At 43.8% G+C, this 20,567-nt stretch overlaps 1 long non-coding RNA gene across 2 annotated transcripts in view; it reads left to right on the forward strand.

Moving 5' to 3' along the window:
• Window positions 1-2,102: 2,102 nt before the first annotated feature.
• Window positions 2,103-20,567, forward strand: part of LOC112541349 (uncharacterized) — a 36,915-nt gene continuing 18,450 nt past the window's right edge. For both annotated transcript variants that reach the window (XR_015798261.1, XR_015798260.1), the window contains exon 1: window positions 2,103-2,242. This is a non-coding gene — a long non-coding RNA (uncharacterized LOC112541349). The remainder of the gene's footprint in view (window positions 2,243-20,567) is intronic.

Raw genomic sequence — 20,567 nt, forward strand, 5'->3', positions numbered from 1 at the left:
TGGAACCCGGTTTTCCATTAGAAGTTTGATATTGCCCATTAAAAATTAGCCTCCCCCCCCCCTTTCCAAGACTGCTGGGAAAACCCTCGGATCCAGCCTTTGTGCTCTGGAAGATGACCAACTCAGTGACAGAAGTGATCAAACAACCGCAGCACCCCTGAACGGAAGTCCCCTTCATTTGCTTTAGGACCAGCAGGCTGCCTGGCGTCCAAATAATTACGCTAAAGCCGTCCGCGTTTAAAATAGGCTCAACTGGGCTCAGTAGGACTTACTTCCAAAGAAGAGCGCGTTCACACGGGACGCTAAGCTACTACGCAGGTTGGCCGGTCGCTCCTGGTCAAGCAGGCCGTTCCGCTGGCTTTCCCGCGCCTTCGTTTCAAGTCTCTTAACGTTTCCGAACCCTTCCGATTTGGGAAGGCTCGGAGGAAGTGCGCGCTCAGGAGGGGGTGTCTTTGGACTCGACAGCCCGCCTTCGGCTTTTGACACCCCATCCCTGTCCCGAGGGGGCGTGGCTCTTTCCTCTTCTCGGGGAAGGGGCTAGGCGCGCGCAAGCCAGCCGGGGGCGGCTGGTTAGAGCGCAGCCAGGAAAGAGAGTCCCGGGATCACGTGGGGGAGAGTTGAAAGGTGAGGTGTTGCGCGTCCCCACCTCCGCGTCAATCGGACGCTTTCTCCCTCCGTCTGGGGCCCGTTCTGCCCTGTCCACCCCGGGAAGTCTGGAGGCTTCCCGCCCCCTCTCCCCGATCTTAAACCGAGGGACGGTTCCAGGGGCTTCGAAAAGAGATTGTGCCACCCAGTGCTTTAAATGACACGCGCATAACCAAAGCAGGTTAAAAGGCTTTGGTCTGCATTTATCACGTTGTCCTATGGGTTTGCGCGCTTTTCGTCTCGCTCCCTTTCTTATTTCCCCCCCGCTCATTTTTTAGAAAGTGGGCCCATCAAGCCGGGAAGAACTGCCTCATCTCCTGTTCATATTTGAAAAGAACACGGATCTTATTTGCTTCGGCGGTTGCGCACCGTTCACATGAATGAGGATGAAATAACCCCCATCGGCATTCTATTTTTACTCTCTCTTGGCGATGTTTTATTCATCGGCAGGACTCAGAGAGGGGAAAGTTCAACCGTCTTTACGAACGTGCAACACTGGAGGGGCAGGAGCGGGCAAGGCCCAGCCAAAGGCCGGCCCCTCGAAGCCCCTGCCCCGCTGAATTGCCGCGAGGCTGGTTTCAGCGGGCCGGCGCCTCCGAGAGATCTTAAGCGGGGCTTGGAGAGGCGGACTCTGCCGGGGATAACTCTGCGGGCCCGGAAAATGGCCCTCGGCCGCTATTTCCCGTGTGGGGAACCTGGGGGGGAGGAGTCCTTAGTCTTGGTCGTGTGCCTGAGGTAGTCGCTTAAATACGACCTCCCCCGCCCCCCTTTTAACTCCTTGGCTCCTAACGCAAAATATTAGCTTACCAGAAACACAGATATGCACACACTCACTATATACAGTACACACCACACACACTATACAATACCCACATACGTATACACTATGCAGGTATATACATATACACAGACACAACTATATTTCACACTGTTAACTGTGAACATATGAATATTATGTATACACACATATGCATACATTTATTATACACTCATACACACAACATACACACCCAGACATATGCACACACTATGCACACACTGTATATATAACGCACATGTGCATATATGTACACACACTATGCACCTATGTACATATACATTTTTCATACTATCGCTCAGTGTACATACATTACTGTGCATATACTCACTATACCCCCATATACACACACTATACACTACATACACTATACATGCACACTTATATGTGCAGAGACTATGCGTGCACACACATACACACATAATATCTATGTAGAGAGAAATATTACACATCTCAGCCTTTCTTTCTCTGGGTCTCTTCACCCATCCACCCCCCCCCCCACTCGCTTCCTATCTCTGCCTCTTCCACAGGTCTTTGTAGAAATGGGGGAAGTAGATTCGAAGTCTTGAGCCTGTAGGGCCTGCCTCCCTCCCCCTCCCTCCCTCCCACATTTCATAAGCCATCTGGCGGGTGGGGGGGGCGGTATCGATCCAGTCCGTGTGGCTGGTGACCCCTTGCGAGCCGGCCGCTGGCTTCTTCGCCTCTTCGAGAGGCGGCCGCCTGCGCTGGGCCTCCGCGGCTTTCGAAGGGCCTCTCGCGCGCTTGCTCCTACCTCCGCGGGTAAGGCTCTCCTCTTTGCCTGAGATCAGCCGAGGGTTCTCCGGGACAGGCAGCTGGGCCTGGGAAGGGAGCGCGGGGGCTTCGCTTCCACTGCGGGAGCCTGTGGCGGGGCGGAGGCTGCCGCGGGGCCCACCTGGGCCGGGAGCGCCTTTCTCAGCCTCGGCCGGGGACGGCCAACGGCCCGCCGGCCGCCTTCGCCTTGCAGCTGGGGCCGCTCGCTTCCACTGGCGAGGGAAGGGGCCGGAGGAGGCGCTGGGGCGGCGGCGAGAGGGCCCGCGGGCAGAGCGGGTGGGAAAGCAAGCCCAACCGGAGCGCCGCGTTTTGGAGGAGGGAGACTGGAACGTCGGCGCTCAAAGGGGCTCCAACCTGGCCGGGGGGCCGCGGGGCGGGTGGAGGAGAAAAGTTTCCGGGAAGAGGGAACTTGTTGCTCTCGAAGGCGACTGCGTGGGACCGCCTGGGAGGCAGCGCTTTCCAAGGGCCCCAGATTGGCCCTCTGGCTGCCCAGCTGCCGGACGTATCGGGGCGCTGGCCGCTTGCCCCCCCTTCTCAATCCTGGGGACAGAAGGAAGCAGGAGAGGGGTCTCCCCTTCCCCCCCACCTCTAGCTCACTTTCCACCACTTCCGAATAGGATGGACGGCAAATTCGAGGAGATCCGAGTGGTTCAAACTGTGTGACACCTTAAAGGTTAGCCCATTTACGGCGGGGTAGGTTTTGCAGACGACCAGTCCCTATTTCACTTCAGGCTTCTAGTCCACATGAAATTTGAGCGTTAGGGTATTTTTGCAGGGTTGTGGCTGGCGCAGGGCCCTTTCAGATATTCCACTTTTCACCCCAATTTTGAAAAGGCATTTTGAGGGGTTGTGGCGGGTCTCTTCGCCTTTCCTTCTGCTACTTCTGAGTCCGTGAAAAGGCTCGTTCAATTTCTTTTTCTGCTCCCTCGCCTTGTTTGTCGGCCGAGCTTCTCCTTTGCAACTCAATGGCCACCTTTTGTTTCGCTAAAGCAGCCCTCCTCCTATTCTTTTCCATTCATGCGGTTCCCCCCTCCCCCGGCTCGGGTTTGTTGGTCGCCTCTGCGGCAGTTGCTGGGAACCGCGAGATGAAAATGTCACCTTCCCTTAAGGTCAGAAAAAGTTAATCCTGTTTCTGTTCTGAACCACCAAGGAAGGGACTTCGGGGACGGTGTCCAATTCTTAACCGGGGGCGGGGGGGGGGGCGCCGAGAGAAATCAAGAGCAGGGCAGGAACGCAACCCTCCGTCGCCGCCGCAAGATAGCTCAATTAGACAACGTTGCGTTGGGGAGCGCGAAAAGACGCACGCGTCGCTGGAGAGCAACAGCCGCGCACCTTCTGCCGAGGGAAAACGCTGTTGGGGGTACCGGCCGGCCGAGGGCTACGGCAGCCGAGTCCGAAGCGGAAAGCAGGTGCAACTTCCGCACTGAAAGAAGAGACGGAACGAGTGAAGACATTTTGCGCCCCGGTTTCCCTCTTCCCGTTAACAGAAAAAACCGCCGCAGGTTTAGGCGCGCTGGCGTCTCGGCCTCCTGTTTGGCCTCTTCCTCGGGTTTCTGCCCCGCTTCTGTTTTCAAACGGCTTGAGGAAGTTTCAGGTCCCTAAAATGATTCAGGGGCGTATGGATCTTGCTACAGCAAGAGCGTCTCTTATTTAGGCCTGCTCTGTACAACCGCGGATGGCTATGCATGTATTGGTGGGCTCATGAGCCCAGTGGACAAGGTGTGGAATCCACGTGCACAGACAAGAGGATGACAGAAATATAATAAATATAATATAATATAATATAATATAATATAATATAATATAATATAATATAATATAATATAATATAATATAATATAATATAATATAATAATAATAATAATACAATACACCTGCATTTGAATGAATAGACCATCCTAACCTATAGTTTATAATTGCACTGTAATGCAAACCTTCAGTTTTACTACATTCCTCTTTTCCTTGTGAGGCTGTGTATATATCCATATTTATATGCAGCATAGTTATTTGACTTGTACTGCTCTAATATGTGCACTATTTCACTACACTTTAATATTTCTTATTTATTTACATTTTTTTTTAAAAATTATATTCTGCATCCTGCGTTCTGTTTTCTTTTTCCTTTTTTCCTTTCCTTTTCTCACATGCCATTGCCATCAGCATATCGGAGGTTGAAATTATTTTAATACATCTGCACTATATTATTATTATTATATTATATTATATTATATTATATTATATTATATTATATTATATTATATTATATTATATTATATTATATTGAGCTTGTACATTTTCTCCCTTGCTAATATCTTGTCCTCTGATGTCAATAGGACACTCCACCCCCCACAAAAAATAGTGTGTATAAAATTTAGTTCTCTGATTCCCCCCTCACTTTAGGGGTGTGTGTATGTGCGTGTGTATGCCTATGAGAAGCAAACCGGCGTGAGGTTTCATTGTTCTGGTCAAGTTGGACGTGAAATCTTTTTGTTGTCCTTTCAAAAGAAAGGCAAAAGTTGCTGCCGATTGTCAAAGGGACCAATTTAACTTCCCGAAAGCGGAAGTGTCTCCAAGTGGGCAGAAGAGAGATCCTTCGGGGATCGCCGTTTGAGGAGAAAATCACTTTCTTTTCTTTCCCTGCACCAGAAGTAAAAAAGAACCAATATAATTTTGAAGATGAAGAAGAACATGAAGATGAAGATGTTGAGGATGATGGAGGAGAAACCAATGTTGGCTTTGCGAGAAAAGTTTTGCATTTAGAGAAATAAAACCGAGCAAACAAATCTTCCTTCCTTCCTTCCTTCCTCAGGTCCCAAGACTAATAATTTTTAGGAAGACATTTGGAAGATGTTTGGAATAACTTTCGATTGTCCCAATGGAGACCTTGGACACGGCATTAAATTTCTACATCCAAAATGCCTTGATGATCTGACTTTACCTCCCTCCCTTCCTATAGTACATGATCCAAAGATTGAGGTCACTATGCGATGATCATTTGGGCTGAAATATGTAATGTTCTAGTGAACTGAGAATGTCCAAGAGTTTGAGATGGGGAAGAAAGTTTCTTCTTCTCCCTCCCCCACCCTGTCCACCGCTGCAATACACTCGATCCATAAACCACTTGAGTGGCTTTGCAACCAGCTCCCGTCCTAAATCGAGGTCAGTAAAAGCAACTCGGTTTTATTGAGAAAAGAGAGAAAAATAAGGAATATATATATTATGTATAGTATAAGGAAGCAATGCAGTCCTTCATCAAGGTGAATTAAATCCAGATTCCAGTGTTTACACCCCCAGCTCAGATTAGTAAATTTGACTCTCCAACAAAACATCCAGAATGGGAATTGATGCCAATGTAGGGCGGGGCCTTGCAGTGGTGGACTTTGTAAATGACGCTGTCTGTGTTTAAACGGGTCAACGGGCATTGAAGGAGGAAATGCCAGTTCAGTGTGAACAATGTCAAGAATAATATGAAATCATTTATATATCAGTGGGCAACCCTGAATGTTTCATAGACAAATGTCCACACAGCTACAAATCCTTAATCGTTGCTTTTGTTTTTGCTATTTTTATTGTTAGTATTATTGGTTGAAAGGACCTAGGACTGACCACCACTATTTCAGGATTTTAGGACAGTGCCCCTTAAATCTCAGAAGACTGAGAGAAAAAAGGAGGGCCACAATAGGTTAGGGAGAGGGTGGAAATGAATAAAGGGGGAACAATAAAGAACCCATTAGGGTCTTGTGTCTATGGCAGTCCCCCTGGCTCCCTCCCAGATGCAGTTTTGCAGCCACATGTCTCTAAAAGAGAGAGGATCTGTTCCCACAGTTGTTTGAACCAAGTCAGTTTGAGCAGATGCATTCCCCCAACATGTGAAGCTTGTTTAGTGTTAATTGTGGTCATGTTTTTGGTGTTTCAGCTGATGTGCAGTCCAGCCCTTTTGGCTACCTTATGGATCAGTGCACTGTGTGAACCCACAAAGTGAGTGAATTCAGCCACCAGGCAAAGCGTATTGTGTATTGAATGCAGTGAGAATACAATGCCTAGCATTCCTTCTCGGTCCTCAAATCACAGTCACAAAGGCCCTGGGGAATTTGGGGGAAAGGGGTAAGGGTGAGATTTCTGGCTAACTATTGACAAAAAGGCGAGAAGAAACTCCCAAGGCCCTAAAGCAACCTTTTCTGATTTGACCCCTTCCAGAGGGGTTGGACTATTGCTTCCATCATCTACACCACATTATCTGGGAGAAAAAGGGCCCCACAGCAGATTTCCCCATCTCTAGCCATGTAGGGAGGGTGCCCCAAAGGTGAGGGGCATCTTTGGTCTGAGAAGGGTCCTGGGCTCAGAGAGCTGCCTCCTTTCATGGGAAGAGGGCCAAGATGGAGCAAGAAACTCTGGGGTTGGAAAGCTGGAGCCATCAGCAGGCAACTGGTCCAGGAGGGTCAAGATGGTGGCCACGACCATGGAACTGAAGCCCCACCCCTTTTTTACATGCATCACATGGTTGTGGCTGCCATTGTGACTTTTTTGACCCTCCTGCAGACCCCTGAACCGGCCCAAGGAAGGACACTCAGCCCAGGGAACTGAAGATGCAGAGCAGATGCACACTTTCTCAAGAGTAAGACCAACTGAGCTTTCTGCAACTTGTGTGAGCACCCCTGGGAGATCTCATTTGCGGCATTAGGTCAGCAAAAGGACTGCAGGGGAGTGAAATTGCAGCCTAAATATTTACAGTGGTGTAAAAGTTGCCTTTGGCTTTGACACTCTTCTGCTTGGCAGAACTGTGATAAGTTTTACTGAGATGATATATTTGAGATATTTTGGACCCTGGGAAAAATGCTGAATACGCTTACTGTCCATCCAAGACTTTTGCTACAATTCTCTTTCTCCTTTTCAAGTATCTGCTTTCCCTCCTCATCATAACAGACCAGTCCAGCTTCCCAATCCAACTGCCCCCCTTTTCTGTCCCTGCTCATCCTTCTTTCAGGCACAAGGGGGGGGGGGGTCAACCATTATGCCGGTTGTGATGTCCACAGCAGCTTGACCAGCAACACATTAACAGGTGATTAGGCCTACCTCCAGATTGTCCAAAAGATTCTCCTCCAGTTCAGGCCCCAAGCGGCCATCCTTTCTTCCCCCCTCCCCTGCTGGTCATTTGGTGACCTCACTTGAGGTTGACCTCTTCTATGCAATCGCCCCACTGTCATCGGATACAAATGGCTTCTGCCTGGAAGAGACCAGCCTCCGGAAGTCCTTGATGCATCTTTCAATGGAGCATCTCGGAGGTGATGATCTAATCAGCTGCCTTTATCCATCGATGGCCGAGTCCACTCTAACCTTTGCTTCCAGGGGCACAGGAAAACAAAGGTCAGCTCCTTTCAGCAGAATTGGCCAGTCAAGGGTGTTTTCAGTTAGCACATGGCTTTTATTTTGAACAGCAGCAGGCTGAGTGAAAACCAATGACACATTCTCATTTAAAGTGAATTAAAGAAGGATAACAACAACACACATTACACACACACACACACACACACACACACACAGAGGAGATACCATTCAATTCATTAATCATTTGGGTTGATGATTTTAAAGGGTATCTCCCTTGGAAAACACAGTCATATATATATATATATATACATATATATTTCATTTTAAGTGGTAAAATGTAAGATTATGTGAACATTTGCAACCTGCATCCAATCTGCAAGCCCATTTGCTCAACCACATTTACTGGAAGATGATTAAAACCCAGATTGTGCATATTGGGCAAAAATCCCAGCTCCTTCTTGTGGTCAGTTCTGGCTTTTGGGATTCCTTTCTCCCAGAGCCGCATGGCTGACTGTGGGGAAGCTGACCTGTTATCAGTTTCTGTTAATTCTGACGACTGTGTTTCCCAGATGGTTTAATACAGAAATGAATGAGTAGCTGGAGAAGAAAGGAGAAAAGAAGAAACAGACGGGGAGAGGAGTTTTGGAAATCAGGAGGGGGCAGAAAATACTTGGGACACTAGTTTTGCTTTGCATTAACTTTGCTTTCACGATCTGCTAGCTGAGCGTCTTTGTTGTTGTTTAGTCGTTAAGTCGTGTCCGACTCTTCGTGACCCCATGAACCATATTGCGCCAGGCCTTCCTATCCTTCACTGCCTCCCTGAGTTTGCTCAGTTTCATGCTCATTGCTTCAGTGATGCTATCTAACCATCTCATCCTCTGCCGTCCTCTTCTCCTTTTGCCTTCAATCTTTCCCAGCATCAGGGTCTTTTCCAAAGAGTCCTCTCTTCGCATTAGGTGACCAAAGTATCTGAGCTTGAGCTTCATTATCGATCCTTCCAATGAGCAATCAGGGTTGATTTCCTTTAAGATTGACTGGTTTGACCTCCTAGCAGTCCAGGGGACTCTCAAGAGTCTTCTCCAGCACCACAGTTCAAAGGCATCAATTCTTCGGCGCTCAGCCTTCTTTATGGTCCAGCTCTCACAGCCATACATTACTACTGGAAAAACCATAGCTTTGACTATGCGGATCTTTGTCGGCAAGGTGACGTCTCTGCTTTTTAATATGCTATCTAGGTTTGCCATAGCTTTCCTCCCAAGGAGCAAGCGTCTTTTAATTTCATGGCTGCAGTCTCCGTCTGCGGTGATCTTGGAGCCCAAATAAATGAAGTCTGTTACTGCTTCCATTTCTACCCCTTCTATTTGCCAGGAATTGATGGGTCCAGATGCCATGATCTTAGTTTTTTTAATGTTGAGTTTCAAGCCAGCTTTTGCACTCTCCTCTTTCACCCTCATCAAGAGGCTCTTTAGTTCTTCTTCACTTTCTGCCATGAGGGTGGTATCGTCTGCATATCTGAGGTTGTTGATGATTCTCCCTGCAATCTTAATTCCAGCTTGTGATTCTTCCAGCCTGGCATTTCTCATGATGTACTCTGCATATAGGTTAAATAAGCAGGGTGACAGTATACAGCCTTGTCGTACACCTTTCCCTATTTTGAACCAATCGGTTGTTCCATGACTGGTTCTAACTGTTGCTTCTTGGCCCACATACAGATTTCTCAGGAGACAGGTAAGGTGGTCTGGTACTCCCATCTCTTTAAGCACTTGCCACAGTTTGTTGTGATCCACACAATCAAAGGCTTTTGCATAGTCAATGAAGCAGAAGTAGATATTTGTAGTTCTGCAGAGAATCATGTGATTTTAGGCATCAAGACCGAAGGAGCGCATCTCTGTGGATATATTCATACCTTCTCTGTACCACATGAGTAAATTTAATGGGTTCCCACCCCCAATTAATCTGGGGAAGACATTGCTAAGAGTTGTTTGTTTAGATATTTGTTGACCTCCCCCCCCCCCAGAAAGGGATAATTAATTAACTGGTTTAAACGGATGACGCTGACTTATTCTGTGTACCTAATAGGACAGGCGAAGTGGATGATAACTACAAATCTAATTCCAGATTCCAACACATGGACGTTTTTGTTTCTGAGGGACAGCCCATGTTAGTCCATTGCAACAAAAACGAACAAAAGCCTTAAAAAAAAAAAGTGTGTATGGGTATATGCCCGTTTGTGTGTGTGTATATACACGCACACATTGTTGGCTGGTGAGGAAAAAGTACATTAGTTGGATTGCTTTGATGAGGATCAACCCAAATTACATAAACTTCAAGCTTTGCAGCACTTTATTTATTTAACTTATATTAATGTATTATATTATTATATTATATTTCCACCCTGTCATGATCCAGAGACTCTCAGCAGCATAGTCTCTTTAAAGACTACGTTCACACGGGTTATCAAACCTGTGATTATGTGTGGGAGAGAGAGAATGAAAGAGAAAAGGGGACAAGCCAGGCACAACAAACGTGTTCTTCTGAGTTAAGGAATTCCTGAAGAAAAGAAGTTTGGGACCTTTTCAGTGTGCTTTTTAAACATTTTCATCAGTCGATTTATATAAAGAACAGTTCCACCTAGTCTCTTTAGGGTTTAAGCAAATGGCAGATCGGACTGGAGCCATTCATTTTCTCTTTTCCATTTGTCTGTATTCCTGTTGCCTGGGTCCTTAAACTTGGAGTTCGGGGACAACAATGTGCCTGCCAGCCCTGTGAGGTAGGCCAGGAAACTGTAATGACTGTTGGAACTTTACCTCATTGTTGGAGGGTAGAATAATAGATTCCTGAAAAGCCTGCCGGAGTTTCCATCTGACCCCTCTTATACTAAACAGAATCAAGGCAGGGTTATTTTGAGCCTCTTTCTCGCACTCCCTGTTTTCTCGGGGCTGAGATGTCATTTACTGTCTCCTTTGTCTGCTAACAGTTCTTATATACCTTCACCAATATTATCTTTGTTTTCCTCTACAAATTTCCTTGTTTCAGATCCTTTAGTGGTGCCTGTTAAGGTCCCTGACTTGCATAATTTCATTGTTTTTTCTTTTAAAGTTTATTTATTTATTTTTGAAGGAAGGTAGCAAAACACCTCCATTTTAATACCCAGGAGTCCTTCTGGGGCTCTTCTATTTCTAGGGCAGTGTTTCTCAACCTGGGCAGATTTAAGGTGTGTGGACTTCAACTGGCAGAATTCTAGGAGTTGAGGTCTACATATCTGAAAGTTGCCAAGATTGAGAGAAACTTTGTTGTAGGCGAAGGGGCCACGGCCTGTCTGGACGTGTGCGTCCCTGGCCAGAAAAACAGGCAAAGATAAGTTGAAAACATGGAAAACCCTGTGAGACGCTGGAGCCAAAGTAAGGAGAGGCAGTTTGGTGCTGTGGTTAAAATGCTGGACTAGAAACCAAGTGACTGTGAGTTCTGGTATTCCTTTAGGCATGAAAGCCAGCTGGGGGAACTTTGGGCCAGACACTTTCTCTCAGCCCAACACACCTCACAGGGTGGTTGTTGTGGGAAAAATAGGAAGGAGCATGATGCGTGCCACCTTGAGTTGTCAGAATTAAAGCTGGAATATAAATCTAATAAATACATAAGCCTTCTCTTCTGGTAATGGACTATTTTGTGACTGCCCACATTCACCTTGGCAGTCATTTTGTGAGAGCACTCGTAACTTGTTTTCAAAATTTCAAATATATTGATCAGCCAAAAAGGTAAAGGACTCCAACCTATTTGTGTTTTTTCCCCCCTTTCTATCTTCACCACAGCAACTGCTTGCTTGCAAAGAAATCAGGCAGTGAACATAGTCAATGCAAGGATTCCATTCAACCTGATCTTTAAACTGGACATTTACGACCAGCTCCAGCCCCAAAAATTTACCTCTACTTGCGAACTCCGCCGCTACTTACGAACCAGATCCGTGGCCATTTTCCCTGCTGCCACGCGGTCGCGGCTTCCTGTGGGCGAGATCGTGGTAGCAAGGAGACGTTCGGTGAGGCTAGTGGTGTGTTTTGTGGCCTTTGGAAGGTTTTTGTGGCATTTGGAAGGTTTTTGAGGTTTAAAAATGAAATGCATATGTTTCAGAACTGTTTAGCTGTATTTACATTGAACCTTATGGGGGAAATTTACCTCGGGCTGCGACCAAATTCGGAGGGCAGATTAGCCGTATTTACACTGAACCTTATGGGGAAATTTGCCTCGTGGTGTGACCAAATTCGGAGGGCGGAACGGATTAACCGTATTTACATTGAACCTTATGGGAAACTTTACCTCGACTTGAGACCAACTCGAGTTGCAACCAGAGTCACGGAACGGATTAAGTTCGTAACTAGAGGTACCAGTGTATATATATTGCATGAAACAGTAAAAAAAATGAAGTTATGATTTATGGTTTTGATGATTTAGAAAAATAGATAATAGAAAAAGGAGAGATTTTTTTTGTTTGCGTATATATATATATTATTAAGAATTTTAAAAAGATAAAAATTAACAAGAACTAATATAAAGTAAAGAAGAGAAAGAAAGGAAAAAAGAAAACAAAGAAAAAGCCAAAAGGGCAAAAAAGAAAGAGTGAAAGGAAATAGAAAGAAGTAGCTTCTGATTTTCTTTACAGCATTTATGTGTACAAATAAAAAATTACCTCTTACTCTATAGTTACAAAAAAACCCTCTCCATTTTCATCTATTTTTTCTAATCATCAAAACCATAAATCATAACTTCATTTTTTACTGTTTCATGCAAAAAGTCTGTCAGGGGTTTCCAGTCAGCAATAAATGTAGATATTGTCTTTTCTCTAATCAAGAAAGTCAGTTTAGCATCTCTGCAAGTCCCATCATCTTGACCAGCTGTTCCTTCATTGTGGAATCTTTCCACTTTTGCACATATCATAGCCTTGCTGCAGTTACCATATATAAAAACAAAGTTCCATGACTTTTTTCCGGTTGTTTGTCCATCAATCCGAAAAGAAAAGCCTCTGGTTTCAGTTGTATATTAATCTTTAAGATCCTCTGAATCAGTGTATATCTTTGTATCCAAAACTTTCTAGCTTTTTTACATGTCCACCAAACATGATAAAATGTCCCTTCATGTTGTCCCTTCATTCTAGACAATTTCTCTGGTGACATACACCAACGATACATCATTTTATAAAATTCTCTTTAAGGTTATAACCTAATGTAAATGTCAATCCTTTCAGCCACGTATTTTCCCACTGTTCCATTTGTATATTGTAACCAAAATTTTTAGCCCATTTCATCATACATTCTTTCTGGACTTTTTTTTTTTTTTTGAACCAAAGCAAAGCTTCAGTTCAAATCAGTAACTTTATTGACTAATTTGGGTACCTTTGGCTTATGTGCTCATGCATCTTTATCATCTGAAATAGCTCACACCAACTTTTTTTTCTTCCTAGCATTTCCCCCACAGGTGCAGGTTCTGCTTTTTTTTGCAGATCAACCAAATGTTGATCCGTTGGTTGCAACAGGAACTGACCAACTGGCTTGTTGCCGGAGCCTGACATTGTGGGTTGAGCGAGAGGGACTGGCCCAAGGTCACCCAGCCGGCTTTTGTGCCTAAGGCAGGGCTAGAACTCACAGCCTTCTGCTTTCTAGCCTGGGGCCTTAACCACTAGATCACCTGGCTCTTGAGCTCATGTCAACTTAGCCTGGTTTAAATGAATCCACTGAAATAAACAATGATTTGAATCAGATTGATAAACTGAATTGGGTTGGGCCCATTTTTCAAAAGCCTATTTAGAAATTGAGTGGAGAGCCACAGGTAAGAGGACCACAGGTCTCATCTGTTAAGAGACCAGTTTGGGGTGGGGGTGGGGTTATGTGTTTTAAAGTATACATTTTTTTCTGCTTTGCCTTTTCATTTCTGAGCCTTTTCCCTCCCTCCCTTCAAGTGAACTCCTCAGTGTACAGCAGCAAAGAGTTAATAGAATCATAGAGCTGGAAGGGTTGTCAGAGGTCGCCTAGTTCAATCTCCTGATCTATGCAAGATCTGCTAAAACATTTTGGAGCTTCCTTTTGAAGACCTCCAGCTCTTACAGTTAGAAAACTTCTCCTAATAGCTGACCTGAATCTACTTCCCTAAAGTTCCCACCCGTTGGCTCTGGTCCTACCTTCTGGGGTGACAGAAAGCAAATCCACTCCCTCCTTCATATGACCACACTTCAGGTATCAGGAATTGGTTATCATATCAGTCTTCTTTAACTGTTCTTCATAGGTTTCCAGACCCCTCGCTAACTTGTACCAGTTTCTCCAAGTCCTTTTAAAACTGTGGAATTTGGATTGGACACTGTATTCCAAGCAGAGGTTGACTGAGCCCAAGTAGAATGGGACAGTTAATTCCTGTGATCTGGATTCTATGCTCCTGTTAATATATTCCAAAATAGTACTAGCAGCAAGATCTCACTGTTGGTTCACGTGTGACCTGGAATCTCCTAGGACATCCAGATCCTTTTCACAAGTATTGCCAAGTTGAGTCTCCTCATCCCATTCATGCAGCCTTTACATTTCTCCCTGCTAAATTTCATCCTGTTCATTTTAGCTCATTGTTCAAGCCTCTCTCAAGATCTTTTTCGATCTTCCCCTTCCAAGGTTTTAGCCAGTCTTTGAAATGGTCTGGGAGAATAACCTCAGGAGACAGGAGGAAGAGGTGCAGCCTAAACAATGGTCTTATAAAGGAAATCTGAGTCCAAAGGAGGGTGTGTATGGAAAAAGTGTCTCAGAAGGGACCCTCCCTAGTTCTCTGGAAGATAAAGGCAGGAGAGGGGGGAGTACTTTCAGACATGCAAGATTCTTTTCTGTAACCTTACAATAAGGGTACTTGTGATCTTGGTTTCCTGTCTGGACTACCTTGAAGGGCTGACACTCTTCCTAGCTTGTGTCATCTGCACACTAGATAATCATCTATTCAACCCCTTCAAACAGGTCATTCATAAAAACATTGAACTGCACAGGGCCCAGCCAGGAAACACCCCTGTGGGACTCCACTTGATATTTCCCTCCAAGCTGATATGGAGCCATTTACGAATATGCTCTGGGTTATTCAGCCCATTATGAATCCATCTAACAGCTGTATCATCTAACCTATATTTTACCATTTTATTTATGAAGGTATCACTAAAGAATTTTGTTAGGTTCTTTGTCTTCTCTGAATTTTGTTGTTTTCCTGCAGATGCTTCATTACCAAGGTAGGTAACATCATCAGTGTACAAAGAGTTCAACCCTGAACTGTGTGTATTCTCTGCTCTTGGGACAAGAGACTTTGTTGAATGCTTTACTGAGTTATCAGAAAACAAGTATACATCCATTGTCATTTCTCTACTTTTTGCTTCCAGTCTAGGAAGTGTTGCTGACCAAGACTGTCTAGAGAGTCTCCTAAATCTCCATTCCACATATCCAGTTGGTATCCTCCTTTGCACTTGAGGTTCATGTTAGTTTAGATGGTCCATGACAAGTACAGTGGTACCTCGGTTCACGCACTTAATTCGTTCCACGATTCTGGTTGCAAACCAAATTGGTCGCGAACCAAATCAAATTTCCCAATAAGGTTCAATGTAAATAAGGTTAATCCATTCTGACCCCTACGAACATGGTCGCCAACTGAATTGGTCACCAACCGAATCAAATTTTCCCATAAGGTTCAATGTAAATACGGTTAATCTGTTCTGAACCATATGTATTTTTTTTTTTAACCACAAAAATATGAAACAAAATACAGGCGATCTCGCCTAGAAGAAGCCACAACCATGTGTCAGAGCAGGGAAGATGGCCGCGGGTTGTGTTCGTCACCCGATGCGGAGTTCGCGAACGGAAGCAAAATGTTGCGAACACTGCTGTTCGTGAACCGAACTGTTCGTGAACAGAAGCGTTCGTGACCTGAGGTATTACTGTATTGTGGTAATACCAGGAGAGATGAATGCTGTAGTCCTCCAATATTTGATGTTGGAAGTGGTCTAGTCACTCTGCTTAAAGATAGGGCCAGCTCCTGGCAATTCTTAGTTGTTCACAGAAAGATACGAGAAAGTCTCTAGACACTGATTATATAGAATTCCTTCCAGAAATATTCAAGGAATATTTGCATAAGTCTTATGCTTTCTTGTACTGGGAGTGGGAAGCAAAGAAGGGGCTATGTGTAAACTTGAGAAAAAATGATCGAGTGCCTCAAGTGCCTGAGGGAGCATCCAAAGGTCACAACCTGTTCTCTGTCATCCCAGAGTGCAAGCAAGATGTGCTTAAATTGTAGGAAGTTGTAAAGTTAAGTTGTAGGAAGTCATAGTCCTATTGTCGGAGAAAAAAATATCTAGCAGTGAGAGACGGTGGAACAATTGCTCCTAGAGTGGTTTGCTCTCTTTGCTGAATACGTTCAAGTGGAGACTGAACGTCTTTCTATTCAGATGCTTCTGCTAAGAAGGAGGTTTGACACAATGGTCTAAATACTCTCCTCCAATTCTGTGGATCTACTAAAGCAGATTCATTCTTTTATTTCAAATAAATATTCAAAGAATGGATCACATTTCCATTCCATTTTGGATCCAAATTTGCCTCATAGCAGGTGATTAGGTGAAAAAGCTCTTTTTTGTATGGGACACTATGGTCAACTTGCTGTGTTTGCTGTTTTCCAGATCAATCTGGCATCTAGGCAATGTGGAAAATAAACCACAGTTATTCCAATCCACAGCCGAGGAGAGATGGCTGGATTTAGCTTCTTCCTCTGCCTTATTCCAGATCCCAGCCCAACCCAACCGAACTGGGTTACAGCCTCTCATTTCTTTATGTGTAATAAATGCATTAGTCCTCAGCCTAACTTGCTGCCTCTCCCCCTAGACTCCCTGTCTCATAAAAAAAATAGTTTTAAAGAGTTTATTAAATTAGAAAACCCATAAATGTTTGAATGAAAGATGAGATGTCAATCTAATCTAATCTTTAAATTAATTGGAGGGTGCCCAACATTTTGGTTAAAAACTACTTAATCTCTTTTTTGAGGATTGAGGGCTATAGTACGGTGTGGGGTGATGATGAAGAGTTTTTGGAGGCAAATCATGCTGACAAGTGAGCCTGTGACGTTCAACCCTTTTTCCTTTTCTTTTCCTACCTTCAAATAGCAAACACCTGAAATGTGACCATGCAGATAGCATGGATTTGAAGGATCTTAGAAAAGAGATTCTTGGACTGCGTCAGGGGGTACCATAGGGAGGCAGAATAGTCAAGGTGGTAGCCACAACCATGCAATTGAAGCTCTGCCCCTTTTCTGCTGGGCTTTGATTGCACCACTGTGGTCACCATCTTGATACTTTTTACCATCCTTTGTGGACACCCCTGGTGGGCAGAATTCTAACTTCTATGCTATCGGGTTGGCATATTTTGTCTAAAACACACCTATCTGGAGCACATGGTCACTAAAAGACAAGAAGAAGAAAGAAAGGGAGAGGGGTAAAAAGAAATCCTATCAGATCGTCTAGGTTTTCAGTGTACAATAAAGCATTTTATTAAAAAACAATGCATTCTTCAGTATCATGTTCGGGCATGTGGTTCGACATGCCAGGGCAGATCCCCATCTCACTGCTGTTGAACGTTTTGAAAAGAATCATTGCAACCAATTTCTAGACCACAATAACTATGTAGATTAAAAAAAAAAAGATGGAGATGAGGAAAGAACACACTTTGGGATACAATCCAGCCATAGGGAAGCCCTATTAATTCCCTCTGACTTCAGTGGGACAATGTGCATGTTTTTAATGCTCCCACTGAAAATTGTGAGAGCACTGAACATGTTAATTTTGGCTGGATAGTGTCCTGTGATTAACAAGTCAGGCAAATATTTACAGATACATTACACTGTGTAGATCAGCCCAGTCTCAGAATTGTGACCTTGCTTCATCCTTTATAAAGCACATACTATCCTGAAGTCTTAAATAAGGTAGGAATGCAGTCCATTCAAAAATCTCCTCTGAAGAAATGTCATTGAATTGAATAGAAGTTGTGTGTGTTGGAATCCGGAGGCCATCCTTGACGGATTTCAGTGGAGCTTGCTGATCAATTTTCACGCCAGGTATTTCAAAAGTTGGATGTCTTTCCATGTCGCTCACCTGAGATTATATTTTCATTCTTTTAAATATATGTCTGCTACTTAAAAAAAGTACTTTCTAACATGGTCATTTAAGTACACATGGTGGACTGATGGTCAAGGCAGACTTTATTTTTCATTTTGTAAAATGAATACAATACCACTTGCAATGGAAAAGTAAGTCTGCTTTTATTTACACAGTTTTCTGTTTTGGAGCCTCTGAACACATTACCTTTTTGGTTGTTTCTTATGTCATTTAAGTGGCATGTCTGGAGGGAATGTGAGCTCATGTACATGTACTGTGCATGTACATTTGTGTGTATGGTAACTGCCCTGTAAAACGTGATTCAGCAGCCCAATCTCTAGATCAGGAGTCCCCAAACCCTTCAGCTCATCGACTCTTCATGACATTTCAGATTGTTCATTGGCCCCTCAAACCTTTATTACATGAAAATAATTTAATAAATACAACTTTAATTAATAGTACTATGAATACTAATATTAATATAACATCGACCCCTTGGATAGTCCCATTGACCCTTTGGAGAACCCTGCTCTAGATGATCCAGGCAGTCTTCTGAAATAGAAGAGGCTTCGATCCCTAAACATGTAATGGATTGTATAGTAAATGGATTCCATTCGTAGTGATGCAAGTCTATCTTCAATGAATGAATGCCAAGAAATACAAATTTACATGAATACCTATGAAAGTAGAACAGATAAATTATGCTTCTTTTCCTCATTTTCTGAAAAAGTGTGTTGAGATGAATAGAATTCCTGCTCAGGGGCTCTATCTTGTTGCTTAGGACTAGAAGTTAGATGGAGCCCAGTACAAAATAATCAATGATGAGGACAGAATGGTGGAAACAGAGTGCCTTTGAGTGTAATACTGAGTCAGAGATTCATTTTCACTACTAGATCTATGATCACAAACCTCTTGCACAAAAATTGCCTTAATTATCCCCTATATTTTCTTTATTTCAGTAACAATGTGGGGGGAGAGAGATTTAAGATTTGTTTGTAGCATCAACCAATGGCGGGGGGGAGTGGTTAGAAATCTTTATCTTTTTCAGATTGTTTGATCTACCTATCAATCTACATCTGTTTGTCCCAGGCTATATTTTACAGAGCAACAGTGAGTGAGAGGAAATGGACTTGAGTTGTCTTCATTAAGATAGCCACGTTAAATCAGATTGCATCCAAACTGTGTTATACTGTATGTCTCAGTCATTAGTCTCAATCCCCCTTGGATGCAGATTTGATTGTTTTTATCATGGAATCTTTACGGATGCCTAAAACAAATCAAATCATAGCATATCTAGAGTAGCATGCTGTAGGTCACCCACCGTCTTAGTAGATGACTGCCATTCTGTGAGTTTGCACAAGCCTACCTTTGTGACACTCCAGCAGGCTCTTCTGAATGAGGATGAAGTTATGCTAAAGATACAGGAAGTGAAATATGTATGCAATGTGAACACACACATTAGATGTGAAGTTCTTCTCACTATCAGCAAGTCCAAATTTACCATGGAATTTTGGTGAAGGCAAACCCAGTGGACCTTTGTGCACGATGCTCTGAAAAATAGCAAAGTTGCCAAGCAGCCCAGTCTAAAAATCTATTTCACATTAAGTCATACCTTTGTACAGATGGAGTGGGTCCCTCCCATTAACTTCAATGCAAACAGCCAAACTACAATGATCAGCGTGTGAAATTTAGACCCAGATGAGTACATCTGCACCTGGTCCTCCCAAACCTAGAAACACTGAATGAAAGTTACGTGGATAATAAACAGCCCATTGAAGCCCTGCACAACATGTAATATATTAAGGCTGTACATCCTTGGAAAATGATTTGGAAGAAGTATTTCAAACCGCACGAGAGCACAGCACTGTTCTGCTTGCGTTAAGTAGCCTGACGTCTTCCAGTCTTTTGCAGAAGCCTGAAAACACAGTGCTTGCAACAGAATCTTTTTTTCCCCCTGGCTTGTGCAGAAACCTGGGGGGGGGGGGCGGGGGGAATCAAGCAACTAAACTTTACTGAACAATAGGTACCACAGATGCACAAGGCCGAAAACATTTCTTCCAAGTCATTTTTAAAGCTTGAGCTGTCCTGTAAGATACTTTTGCTGCTTATTTTCTTGAAGGCTCAGTCTTGGAATTTGTGCTACATGAGCGGCCCTGTCATCTTAAGATTCATAATGCATTCGAAAACTGTCTGATGCAAGGTTTTTATTTTTTTTGGCCATTCCACAATCTATGATAGTCCAGCATTTAAGCTATTGTTGAATTCCACAACAGACTTGCTTTGGACAAACACAGCTTAAGTCCTCGAACTGATTTCTGGAGAAAGTCAAAGCTAGCTAGCTTGTTTTATGTTGTCTTCACTTTTGCTTTACATACACTTTCAACTCAAAGTAGCCTTTTTTTTCAAACCAAGAAGCATATAGCAAAATAGATGGTTATAAATCATGCACATTTCTTTAAGATGTGATTTCTGCATCAGAATGGAAAATATTAGTTGTTTTAAAAAATCTACTTCGGGCAATACTGGGCTATTGATCCTGAAGTTGGATTCCTTACTGAAATCTGTGGCTCTAAAATATTCAATGAGGTTGTGAAATATCAGTGATGAATTCCACATGTAAATCAATTGCTGCAGTATGACCCTTCCTTTGTCAATACCTTTCTGAATTCCCATTTGTAATGCTTGAATTATTTGCCTTGTTTCCTTGGGTTTCCTTCCTTCCTTCCTTCCTTCCTTCCTTCCTTCCTTCCTTCCTTCCTTCCTTCCTTCCTTCCTTCCTTCCTTCCTTCCTTCCTTCCTTCCTTCCCATAAACTACAACTCATTAAATTGAAGTCAATGGGAGCAGC

This window comes from Python bivittatus, unplaced genomic scaffold, assembly GCF_059951505.1.
Source record: "Python bivittatus isolate LINGU-HERP-01145 unplaced genomic scaffold, Pbiv_v1 ctg000570_np1212, whole genome shotgun sequence".
Taxonomy (NCBI): domain Eukaryota; kingdom Metazoa; phylum Chordata; class Lepidosauria; order Squamata; family Pythonidae; genus Python; species Python bivittatus.